The sequence below is a fragment of the Triturus cristatus genome, chromosome 8 (assembly GCF_964204655.1).
Source record: "Triturus cristatus chromosome 8, aTriCri1.1, whole genome shotgun sequence".
Classification (NCBI taxonomy): domain Eukaryota; kingdom Metazoa; phylum Chordata; class Amphibia; order Caudata; family Salamandridae; genus Triturus; species Triturus cristatus.
The window spans coordinates 812,353,248-812,364,242 of NC_140591.1; the positions used below are offsets into that span (position 1 = coordinate 812,353,248).

Here is a 10,995-nt window from a genome sequence, read left to right on the forward strand (position 1 = left end):
TTGTAGGTTACCCCACACTCCTTCCACAGGGACTTCATATAATTCGAAATGAAGTTGGTGCCCCGGTCTGACACCACCTCTCTGGGGAACCCCATGCGGGAGAAAACACCCATCAGTGCCCGTCCCACCACGGGGGCCGTCACTGTTCGGAGAGGGATGGCTTCCGGGTACCGGGTGGCATGGTCCACCAAGACCAGGATAAACCTGTTGCCCATGGCTGTCTTGGGGTCCAGTGGCCCCACAATGTCAATTCCCACTCGCTCAAAGGGGGTACTGACGACGGGAAAAGGTTGGAGGGGAGCCTTCTGCTTCCGCCCACTTTTCCCACTTGCCTGGCAAGTTTGACAGGTCCTACAATGGATATCTGAATCCCTTCTCATCTGGGGCCAATAAAAATGGGTGACAAGCCTGTCATAGGTCTTGTCCTGCCCCAGATGTCCAGCTAACGGAACGTCATGAGCCAACCCCAGTAGGAAGGCTCTGAAGCGCTGGGGTACCACCAGCACACGGGCTGACCCAGGTTCAGCAGCCTTAGGCTCGCTATACAGGAGGTCGTTCTCCCAGTAGACCCAATGTGATCCTGACTGATCACCTGTCGTTTGGGCTGAGGCCTGCTGCCTCATACCCACAAGAGAAGGGCACACTTTCTGTTCAGCGCAAAATTCCTCCCTGGAGGGACCACCATCCTGCTGCCAATGGGTCAGCTCGGGCAGGTCTCCCAGTTCGGCCACTTGTTCTCCTGTCGGTTCCAGGGCATCCCCCTCAGGGTCTGCTCCCTCCTGGACCGCGGGAACGATGGGGGACGGTTTCCCGCGCCCCCTGCCTCTTCTCTTCACGGTTGGGACCTGGGCCATACTTTCAGGCTCCGGGCCCCCATCAACACCCTTACTGACTGACATGGACCGGGTGGTCGCACACACCCACTCAGGCAGACCCAACATTTCCAGATGCGCTTTTCTCTCCACCTTAGCCCAAGGGGAGTCCTCCAAATCATTGCCCAAGAGACAATCAACAGGCATGGCGGGCCTCACAGCAACCTGAAGAGTACCCGAGACCCCTCCCCACTCAAAGGGAACTTGAGCTACCTCACACTGACTCTGTGAGTTGTCAGCAGCTACAACGGGGTAGAATGCATGAGGGACCACCTGCTCTCTGGACACCAAGTGACACTTGACAGCTGTCACACTCGCTCCGGTGTCTCTGAGAGCTTCCACCCTATGGCCATTAATGGTCACCCACTGCCTATATTTCTTAGTGTTACTAGGCAGAGGGGTTGGAGGGACCATTTCCACGTCTCCTAAAGAGACCAGGGACATTTCTGCGGGACCCCACCCACCGGGGGCACCCATCTCATCCCCTCCCAGGGCTACACTCGCTACCTGACGAGGGGGTGCACGCGGCGGTGCATTCGAATCCTTCATGGGACACTGGGGATCATAATAACGGTGTCCCACCTGCTTACAGGCATAGCAGGTCATGGGGCCCCTGTGAACAGGTTTACCTGTCGGGGCCTCTGGCTTCTTTACAGGGGGAGGCTGGGAACCCTTCCCTTGGTTCCCTTGGGGACTACTTTGGGGCCCTTTCTGAAACTCCCTCTGTTTACCCCTGTCCCCCCCACTCTTCTGCTGGGGACCCTGCCCACCTTTGGCTGAGTCTCCCACTGGACCCTTGTGGACCCTGGTACTGACCCAGCGGTCCGCCTCCTCAGCAAGTTTTCTAGGGTTAGATAGCTTGCTATCAACAAGGTGCTGGCGTAGCTCGGGAAAACAGTTATTAGACAAGTGCTCCCAAGCAAACAAATCATAAAGAGCATCATAACTATCAACCTTGCTACCCTTTATCCAACCATCCATGGTTCTGCAGAAAAAAGACACATATTCAACCCACGTAGTACCAGGCAACTTCTTACATTCTCTAAAGGTTTGTCTGTACTTTTCTGGAGTTAAGCCATATCTCAGCATTAAAGCATCTTTCATATGAGTATAAGACATCCTATCCTCAGCAGGAAGGCTCAACAAGGTATCTCTCCCCTCGTTTGTAAAGCGGCTCCACAACCCCGTTCCCCAATCCTTCTCAGGAACCCGGTGGGCCAATAACGCTAACTCATATGCTTTAAACCATTGGCTAATATCTTCATTCTTACTGTAATCTTTGATCACATCTTTAGGAAAATAAAACCTACTTTCTGCAGGCACAGATGGAGTGCTGCCACCAGAGGGATTCAACTCTAAACTCTTAGTTTTAAGCTCCATCTCCCTCACCATCTTCTCACGTTCAAACGCTAATTTCTCTCTCTCAAAATCTAATCTTTTGCTCTCCATTTCAGCTTCTCTCTTGCTTCTTGCATTCTCTAATTCCAACTGCCCTCCTAATTTGAGTTTTGCCATTTCCAACTTGTACCCCCTCTCCTTCTCCCTGTCTTCTAATTCTTCGGGGGAAAGGCTCCTAGAGGACGCACTACTGCCTGGAGATGACACTGGCCCACCTGTGGGCTCTTCCTCTTCCTCTTCTTCTTCCTCTTCCGGTACCACCACCGGATCAGAGGGATTTCTGGCCTCTAACCAGGCCTTCAGCGCTTTGAGGAAGCCCTCTTTCTTTGAGACACCTGTGGTAGGAACTTTAAACTGCTTGCAAAATCCTTTTAGATCTTTTAGCGTGTAGGAATCTATCTTCTCCTTATCAAATTCCCCCACAACATTCTCCACAGGTGTAGCAGCTCCGGCATTCTCCATGGTCAAAACTGGCAGTGTTTAAGAAAATAAGCTCCAGGAAAGCGGAGAACAAAAATAGGCAATCCTACCAAAACAGAATGTGGCTGCGTTATGGTCTGCTTTCACTACGTAGCGTACACTAATCACTGCACATGAGTCATAAATGCAAAGTTCAAATCCCACCGCTGCCCACCAATGTTAGAACCGGCGGTCTCTAGTTGGCAGAGGTATACACTTCTGACAAATAGGGACCAACCAACTCTAGTCAGGGCAAGGGGATTACACACTCAGATAACCCCTGCTACCCCCTTGGTAGCTTGGCAGAGCAGACAGGCTTATCTCAGAGGCAGTGTGTTAAGCATTTATGACCACATACAGTAATAAAGTGAATACACTACAGATGGACACGACACAGAAGTTATTATAAAAAATAGTATTTTTATATAAGGCTTAGCACAAGACCAAATAACGACAAAAATATACCACAGACTTAATAAATACTCTTTGGAAGGAAAAATAATAGTTCAAGTAAGGTTTCTTCTTGGCAAATAGTTCTTTAGCAAAGTATTCTTCTGAGCACAGTCTTTGGCAACAATGTAACCCCCACAGGAGTCACACGACGTCGAGTCTACAAGATTCCCAAGGTTCGGCGTCGACCGCGAGGAGCGCTACGTCAAGCCTGGAGTCGCAACAGACCCCACAAGTACAGTACCTTGAGAAACGAAGAAAACGATGATCCACGGCGTCGAGATGTCGGCGTCGAGGTCGGCGTCGATCGTGCCTCGGAGTCGGGCCAATCCACAGCGGCGTCGAGGGATGTCGGGCCGGAGCAGCGCTCACGGCGTCGAGACGGGCGTCGAGTCGATGCGATCAGCAGCGGCGTCGGGACGGGGTCGCTTGGAGGCAGAGCCGATACTCACTCCTCACTGGCGTCGATACCGGCGTCGAGACGGGGTCACTTGGAGCCGGGGCCGATACCCACTGCTCACTGGCGTTGCTGCTGGCGTCGAGACTGCAGATTTTCCCTTGTGTACTGGAAACAACACTTTCCAGCAATTCAGCAATTCAGTAGATGGTGAAGTCCTTTGGCCCTGTGACTTCAACAGGAGACTGGCACTCTTCCAGTCCTTGGAGATTTTCTAGCAAGTGTTCAGAGAGTACACACCAAGTTCCTCTCTCCTTGTTCCTTGGCAAAAATAAAGAAGCAGCTTTCCGGTTCCTCCACAGCAAAACAGCACTCTGGCAGAAAGGGGAGGCAAGTCCTTAGATCAGCAGGCTTCTTGTCCTTGGTACAGGTTTCCTTGTCAGAAGTGATCTGAGTTCTTGGTTCAGGGGTCCTTCTCTTATACCCCTTTTTCCCTTTGTTCCCTTTGTCCAAGCAGGGCGATTCCCACCATCTCAGGTTTGTGGTGGGTGTTGCCAGGCAGAGGCACCTGGCCTATTCACTGGGCAGGGCAGAGTCCTCAGCCGCCCCGCAGGAGGCGGAGCCAGTATTGTCACTGGTAGGAGCAGGGCTATCAGTCGCCCAGCAGGAGGCGGGGCCAGTATTGTGTCAGGCAGGGCAGGCTACTCTTCCCTCACTCTACGTGTAAACGCCCCATTCACCCCACACTGACTCACTCAGACCTCTGGAGCCACCCAGCCCCTGACACACACACCAAACCAGCAGAGACCGGTAGATAGTTGGACAAGAAAATAGCCACTTTCTAAAAGTGCTATTTTCAAACATAGAATTTAAAAACCATCCATCCTAAAGGGTGTGTTATTAAATTCTGAGTTCAGGGATACTAAACTCGACTTGCTACCATGCTCCCTGAGTCAGATAGATTATAATGGAGTTAATAATCAGTCTGCCCAGTCTGGCCTATTGGAGGCAGGTAGCCCTTCCATAGTGAAAAACGAAAATGGCTGTAATTCACTATTAGGTCATGCCACACACATCAGGGCATGACCTACCTTTTACCAACAATGCACCCTGCCCTAGGGCCTACCATAGAGGTGTCTGAAATGTGGCAAAGGGAAGGTTTAGAGACTGGTAAGTAGGTTTCCTTACCAAGTCGACATGGCAGTCAGGGACTGCACGCAGGCGCCGCGGTGGCAGGCCTGAGACACATTTTGCACGCTGCTTCTGTGGGTGGCACAACCAGTGCTGCAAGCCCACCAGCAGCAGTTAACTTACACGCCCTTGGCACGCACAGTGCCCTAGACTAGGGTCTGAACAGTAAGTCAACCAAGCCAATCATGGTAACACCAATCAACGTAACAATTTAGCATAGGGAGCACTTGCACTGTGGCACTGATCAGCAGTGGCACAGTGCCCAAAGCAATAATCCAGCAAAAACATCGTAAACAGAGGAGGCAAACAGAAAAAAAATGGAGGAGAGACTCATGCCAATGATGCCAGGTCTAACAGATATAAATTTCCTCTTTCAGAAATTGAGATATAAGATATTGATTAACAAGAAATGAGTCTGTGGTTTATTGAGGAAGGTAAGATCTAAATCTTGAATGTGTTTTAGCTGGTTCTAAATCACCATCAACCAATCCAACTAAATGATTCATCGATCATTGTGGGAGAAGTGCCTTGATGATTACGATTGAGATCTATAGGTGGAAGGAGTATTGATGTATATTGTTGTAAATTAACTTTTCTCCTCTTTAGGTTATAAGGTGTTCCCCTCACATGTCGAGCGCTTGAACCGCTCATCCCTCCAAATTGGGTGCAGACCGTGGAATGGTTAGCGTGAGTGTTGGTGTTATGGGCCCCACCAATGACTCTATGAGTGACTGAGTTAGTGTGACGTCTGGTCTGCCGAAGGGAGGATACTGGTACGGGTTTGTTTTTCCCCGTTAGTAGGGTTTTTGCGCTCCATCACTAACATCAAAGAAAACCCATTTATATCACTTGGCACTGGACAAGTAGAAATTGTGAGACTACAATGGCTGTTGACGATTTATGGTATGGTTGACTGTGATAGTCTGTTGGATCACATGAAAAAGTTAACACGAGCAACAGAATCATCCTTATAAGTATTGTCAACTATTTCTTGACAATTGGAGTCAATCAGTTCAAATGGGCATCTGTTCAGCCAATAATAGACACTGTCAAAGGTAATTATATATTACTGTGTGCATTTTCAAAAGAACGCTGAAGAGACAGCTACACGTACAGGTGTGGAATAAGCCTAAAATGAGCGATGAGATCTCCAAAATTTGGAGGCACAATAAATAATGTATGAAAAAGAACAAATTAGCAGAATGTCAGAAGTAAAAGATTCTAGTGAAAATTGATTTCACTCAGAATACACTTGCTTTCTTATGCCCAGGGAACTGTAAGCAACTACCAGACAAAACCAAATGCGCTGAGGGTCTGGTTTGACATTGAGCTCTATTTTCACCCCCAGATATCAGCAGTTATGATAATTTTTAGTTAACAAATCCTCATGTTAAACAAAATAAGCACCAATTTGCCAGAACACACAGCCTGGCACTTGACTTCTGTCTTTGAAGTGCAGCAAATGTGACATGATAAATACAGAATCTTAAAGAACCTTTATTTACTGCTTGCACTTTCGCGACCCACCAAAAATCGGCTCACGACCGACCAGTGGGTCGTCACCCACTGATTGGCAAACACTGGTCTAATCCTCAATCCTGCTGGAATGCCAAAAAATTATACGAGACATACTTTGCTCCAAGTCTGCCCGTATCTTAGAGATGACTCCAATGGTATCATGTTGTGCCACGTCATGTAACATACTCAACGAGTCCAAGCTTTATAGCCAGCAGTGGTCTGTCTTCTGAGACTTGTAGGTTTATTATTTACCTTTTTAGGTCTCGCCTATCGACACCTTCAGCTCACTGGTGTCAAAAACCTGCTGTGAATTGTATAACAGAGTGGGCTTTGATTTAGCCACTCATGATAGGATGGCTTTATTGCCCATCTCCCTTTCATGCTTCCGATTCCCAAGGCTTTCCTCCCTAGTCATATGTTTGTCCTGCAAAGAAACATTTCAAAGTCACAGGGTTTATTTTGGATGGCAGGTATCCTCCCACTGCCGACATCAGACCTTGCACAGAAGTGCATATCAGTAGCTATTTTGTTTCCCTGCTGCCCCTAGTTTCCCACCCCTTCGCTTTAATAAACCTTTTTAGTCCTCCCAAGCCCTATATTTAATAGAAGCCCTTTACCTGTGGCCACTTGCACCAGCACCCTCGCGCTTTGAGTGTGCCACCTGCACTATCAGTATCAGACATTTTAAAATGGCACAGATGGCCACAGTGGATCAGCCAATCTGTGGCGGACATTTTGAAGTTTCTTAAAGCATAAGAAAATAGATTCAAAGATAACCATCAAGGAAGCGATCGCCATCATGGAGGCCATCTGGGAGAGGTAAAAAACCATTGGCAAAGTCCAAAAAATTTCACCAGCAAGACCCTCTGGCTTTGCCAATGCTTGTAGATAGAAATATAGGCTTTGAAGTCAAGACGTTGGTTTATAAACCAGTTCTAAGTGTAGCACACTTGAATTGGGGCCACTTAGCAGAGATGTGGCTAACTGCTCCCCTACCCTACATATGTCAGAGGCTAGTTATACAGAGGCAGTCTTAAATGTAATAAATACAAAGTTTGATAATGGCAATATCATGCAGGCAAATGTTGGCTAAATAACAATATGAATTATTAAATTAAAACACCAATTACTTCTTTTTGCAGTTTACTTCCTTGCTTTTTATCCATCATCTGATTTACTTCCTTACCAGCACATAAAACATTAACTCATATGCAACCGGTCTGGAGAAGGTCATTAACAATAGTGCTCTCAAGGATACAGCGTTTCTATATGTTCAAAGGGACACTGTTACTGACAACCGAGCGAAGCAAAGACGGCAAGCGGTTCAAAATTGACTTAATTCTTGTTGCCAATGCTAACGGGCAAGGAGAATGTTCAAGCCTGCCTCTGCATATTGTGATCAGGTCCTGACAACATTTTCCATGTAACTGCCATTCATAGAACGGACACTTCTACCATCCAAGTTAGCAACTTGAATGACAAATCTTCATCCACAGGCATCACTATGAATAGTTTTACACTAACTTTAGGTTCTCCAGATAGGTAATGAGACAACAGGAAAGTGATCTTCAAACTTTTGCCCTTGTACAATTTTTTTGTGTAATTGAATGAGGGGCGAGATTCTGATAAAATGGGCTCTGTAATAGGCACTTCTTTTATTTGGGAAATCTTGTGCATTACCATATCTAATTTGATTACAAATAAGAATGGGATTTAGACACACAGAGACATAAGACCAGAGGATACGGGAAACCCGCAAAACACTTGCAAAGGGTTGTTGTGGAAATTAATGTAACTATCTGGGTGAACAAAAGCTAAATTTTTGCACTGGTAATTATAACTTGGAAATGTCAACACAATACAGAAGGAACGTCAAATAAACTTTGCGGAAATGGTCATCATTGCTCCTGTTGAGGTGGCTTGGGGATTTTGAACTCAAGATGTATGGTGGCAGCATACCTGGGGGGTAAGGAAGATGCTTCCGAGTGCACTTAACAATCTAGACCTAAGGTCCCAAATTTTCCAGGTGCTACAAAACACAAACTACTTGACTGCTGACATTTTAAATCATTTACATTGTTTTCATGCAACTCTGTATTTAACTGATACTGTTCTTGTGATGAGGGTTCTACAAGCCTAGAAATTCTTAAAGATTTGTTTAGAGTGAGAGCATGTGGAATCTTCACAGTAGGAATGTCCATTCTAAACTTGCAAAGGGTGCTCCCATGAACCACTCCAGCACATGCTGATTTGCAAAGCTTTGAAGCAGAAGTTCCAACTTTGCAAGCATGGGGTGTCAGTTTTACCTGTTCCCCTCTTGCTCAATAACAATCAACACTCTATGAAGTCAGCCTTTGCTGCTTATACCAAAGAACAATAACACGATAAAGTGCTCTGGACAGAGAAACCTACAAGATCTATGCGCACACACTGAGCACAATTCAAAACACAAAGCAGGAAGAAGCCAGGCAGAGATGGCCACTTGACATAGCTTGCAAGAGTACAGAGGGTGCAAGAACCTTTCTCTCCTTCACAGCAGCCAACGCAGAGCTGCTTACAGAAAGGTTTGGCAAATTAATGTACACTTGAAAAGACATCTATATAAAGGCAAAATATCATACCAACATAAACCCTGCAAATGTAAAAACTAGTCACAGTTCGCAATCATATTAAAGCCTTTACAACACCAGAAAAACAGCCAAACCAAACAGCATATAAAAAAATCCAGCATTAATGAATCATTCTATGGCAGTTGTTCAGTTACAAGCACCATGTTTCAAAAACAAGCAAAGGCAAATCCAACAAGTCTTGCCTTTGGTCGCTTGTCTAATTCATATTATATTATTTTCTTATGGTAAGCATATGCCACTAGGAGAAAAAAAATGCTGCTGCTCACAGCAGGGAAATCGGTTAAAGTTTTATTCGAGTCTCACACTTAAAAAACCCATTTTTGTCATGTTTTAACCATTAAAAATGTGTGTCGGGAGACTCGTCATTCGGACAAAGCAGTTCTGAAAACCTTTTAAAACGAAGACAGGTGCCAATCCATATTTTAACTAACGTGTGCTTTAAAATCCTTAATATCTGTGTTACTAACCTTTTGCAACAGATACAACTACTATAAAACAACCTGCAGGTGGCAGGTTGGCAAATTCAACCCTCTCTGAATGACAGCAAAATTGGAGACAGTTATCAGTTACTATTAGTAAACAAAGGTTGGGATGTCAAAGTCTCCTAAGGAATCACGTGACCAAGTATGGCCAATGCCAGCCCTTGATTTCACATTGACCGTTTCAAATTAACCATCATTGGCTTCACATTTCTATCTTCAAAACAGGACCACATTCAAAAGCCGCTGAGACATCGTTTGGACAGATGCACAATTGTTCTTCACCACAGCTCATTGCCACATAAGTACAAAAAATACACATTACTTTTTCTCTGATGTTCCGTATCTCATTGGTGTTCCTTTCCCTTACACTATATTTAAATGACTTATCACAAATGGAGAATGTTACATTGTGTGTTTTTCATGCTCGTTCAGTCTTCTTACCTTGAAGGGCACTGAAGCTTTCCATCTCAGTTAAAAAACTGTTTCTTTTCAGTGTGCAGCACACATGTGGGATTGCCCTTGCAATTCTGCTACATATTACGCTTCACTTCAGAACATTGTCACAATTTTAACTTTAGAAAAATAGACTTTGTTTCTTATGTCCCATGAAATGAAACGCACGCATTTCTTTTGTTTTCAAAATTAAGTGCCGGGCGGGTTCTATAAACAATGGTTGGTGTCTGCGAGAGTTTGGTGAGCAGCGTGCATCATTTGCTCGCAGCTTTTGTGACGCGAGGTATAGACAGCGAACTTAAAGCGCCTTGCAGAAAACTTTGCACGCAGGCGAAAGGTGTAAACGAACATGGAGTGAAGATTTAGGAACGTGATCTCATTTGGTCAGTCATCATCCATATGACACTTCATTGTTAGAAACGGGAAGTACGGTGCTGCTTTCCTCAGACCTCTGCTTGGTAGCCGGAAGTTGTATGTATTACCATAGAGATCTGTAGTCCATGGCAGTCTCTATGGTTATGTTCGGAGCTAGCTCAAATTGAGTAAAGGAGGGAACAGATACTGTAGCATAAATGTATTTTTAATGCAGATTTATATAGCGCGAACTCGACCCGAAGGTAATGGAGCACTTTACACAAGCACCGGTTACGTTACAAAAGGATACATTCAGGCACAGGGAGATTAAGTGATTTGCCCAGAATCACAAGATGTGGACGCGACCCCGAGGATCGAACCATGGTTTCCAACACTTAAATCAGTAATCTAGCCTTTAGTGTGGCAATTTAGCCTTCGGACGGTCGGACCACACCATCTCCCCAATCTATGTTGTGTTTAACAAATGTAGCAAGATTTCGTGCGCTCCATGATGTACTATTGGGCAGTTATTCTGGGACAAAAACATTGGAACATGTGATAGTACCCCCAGGGGCACCCCGCTATCCCCCCTCCCCCAAATAGGTTACCCAAATGACACACACAAGACAGTTGGTGTTGGGTAACAATGCTGCAGGTTTATGACATAATTCCAGAATATGTAATGGGTGGGTTATCTTACGGGCGATCCAAGGGCAGGCAACCAACTGGGTCGCGTGCCCGCCTGATGAGCCAGGCAGCGCGGGAGCAATGCCCGCCGTTGCTGCCCTCCA

General features: G+C 46.0%; 1 protein-coding gene across 1 annotated transcript in view; it reads right to left on the minus strand.

Annotated features, from left to right (window-relative positions):
* Positions 1 to 10,280, minus strand: part of TMTC4 (transmembrane O-mannosyltransferase targeting cadherins 4) — a 724,433-nt gene extending 714,153 nt beyond the window's left edge. Inside the window, exon 1 of the mRNA XM_085622264.1 lies at positions 9,839 to 10,280. The gene's annotated coding sequence lies outside the window, so the exon portion shown is untranslated. The remainder of the gene's footprint in view (positions 1 to 9,838) is intronic.
* Between the last annotated feature and the right edge of the window lie 715 nt (positions 10,281 to 10,995).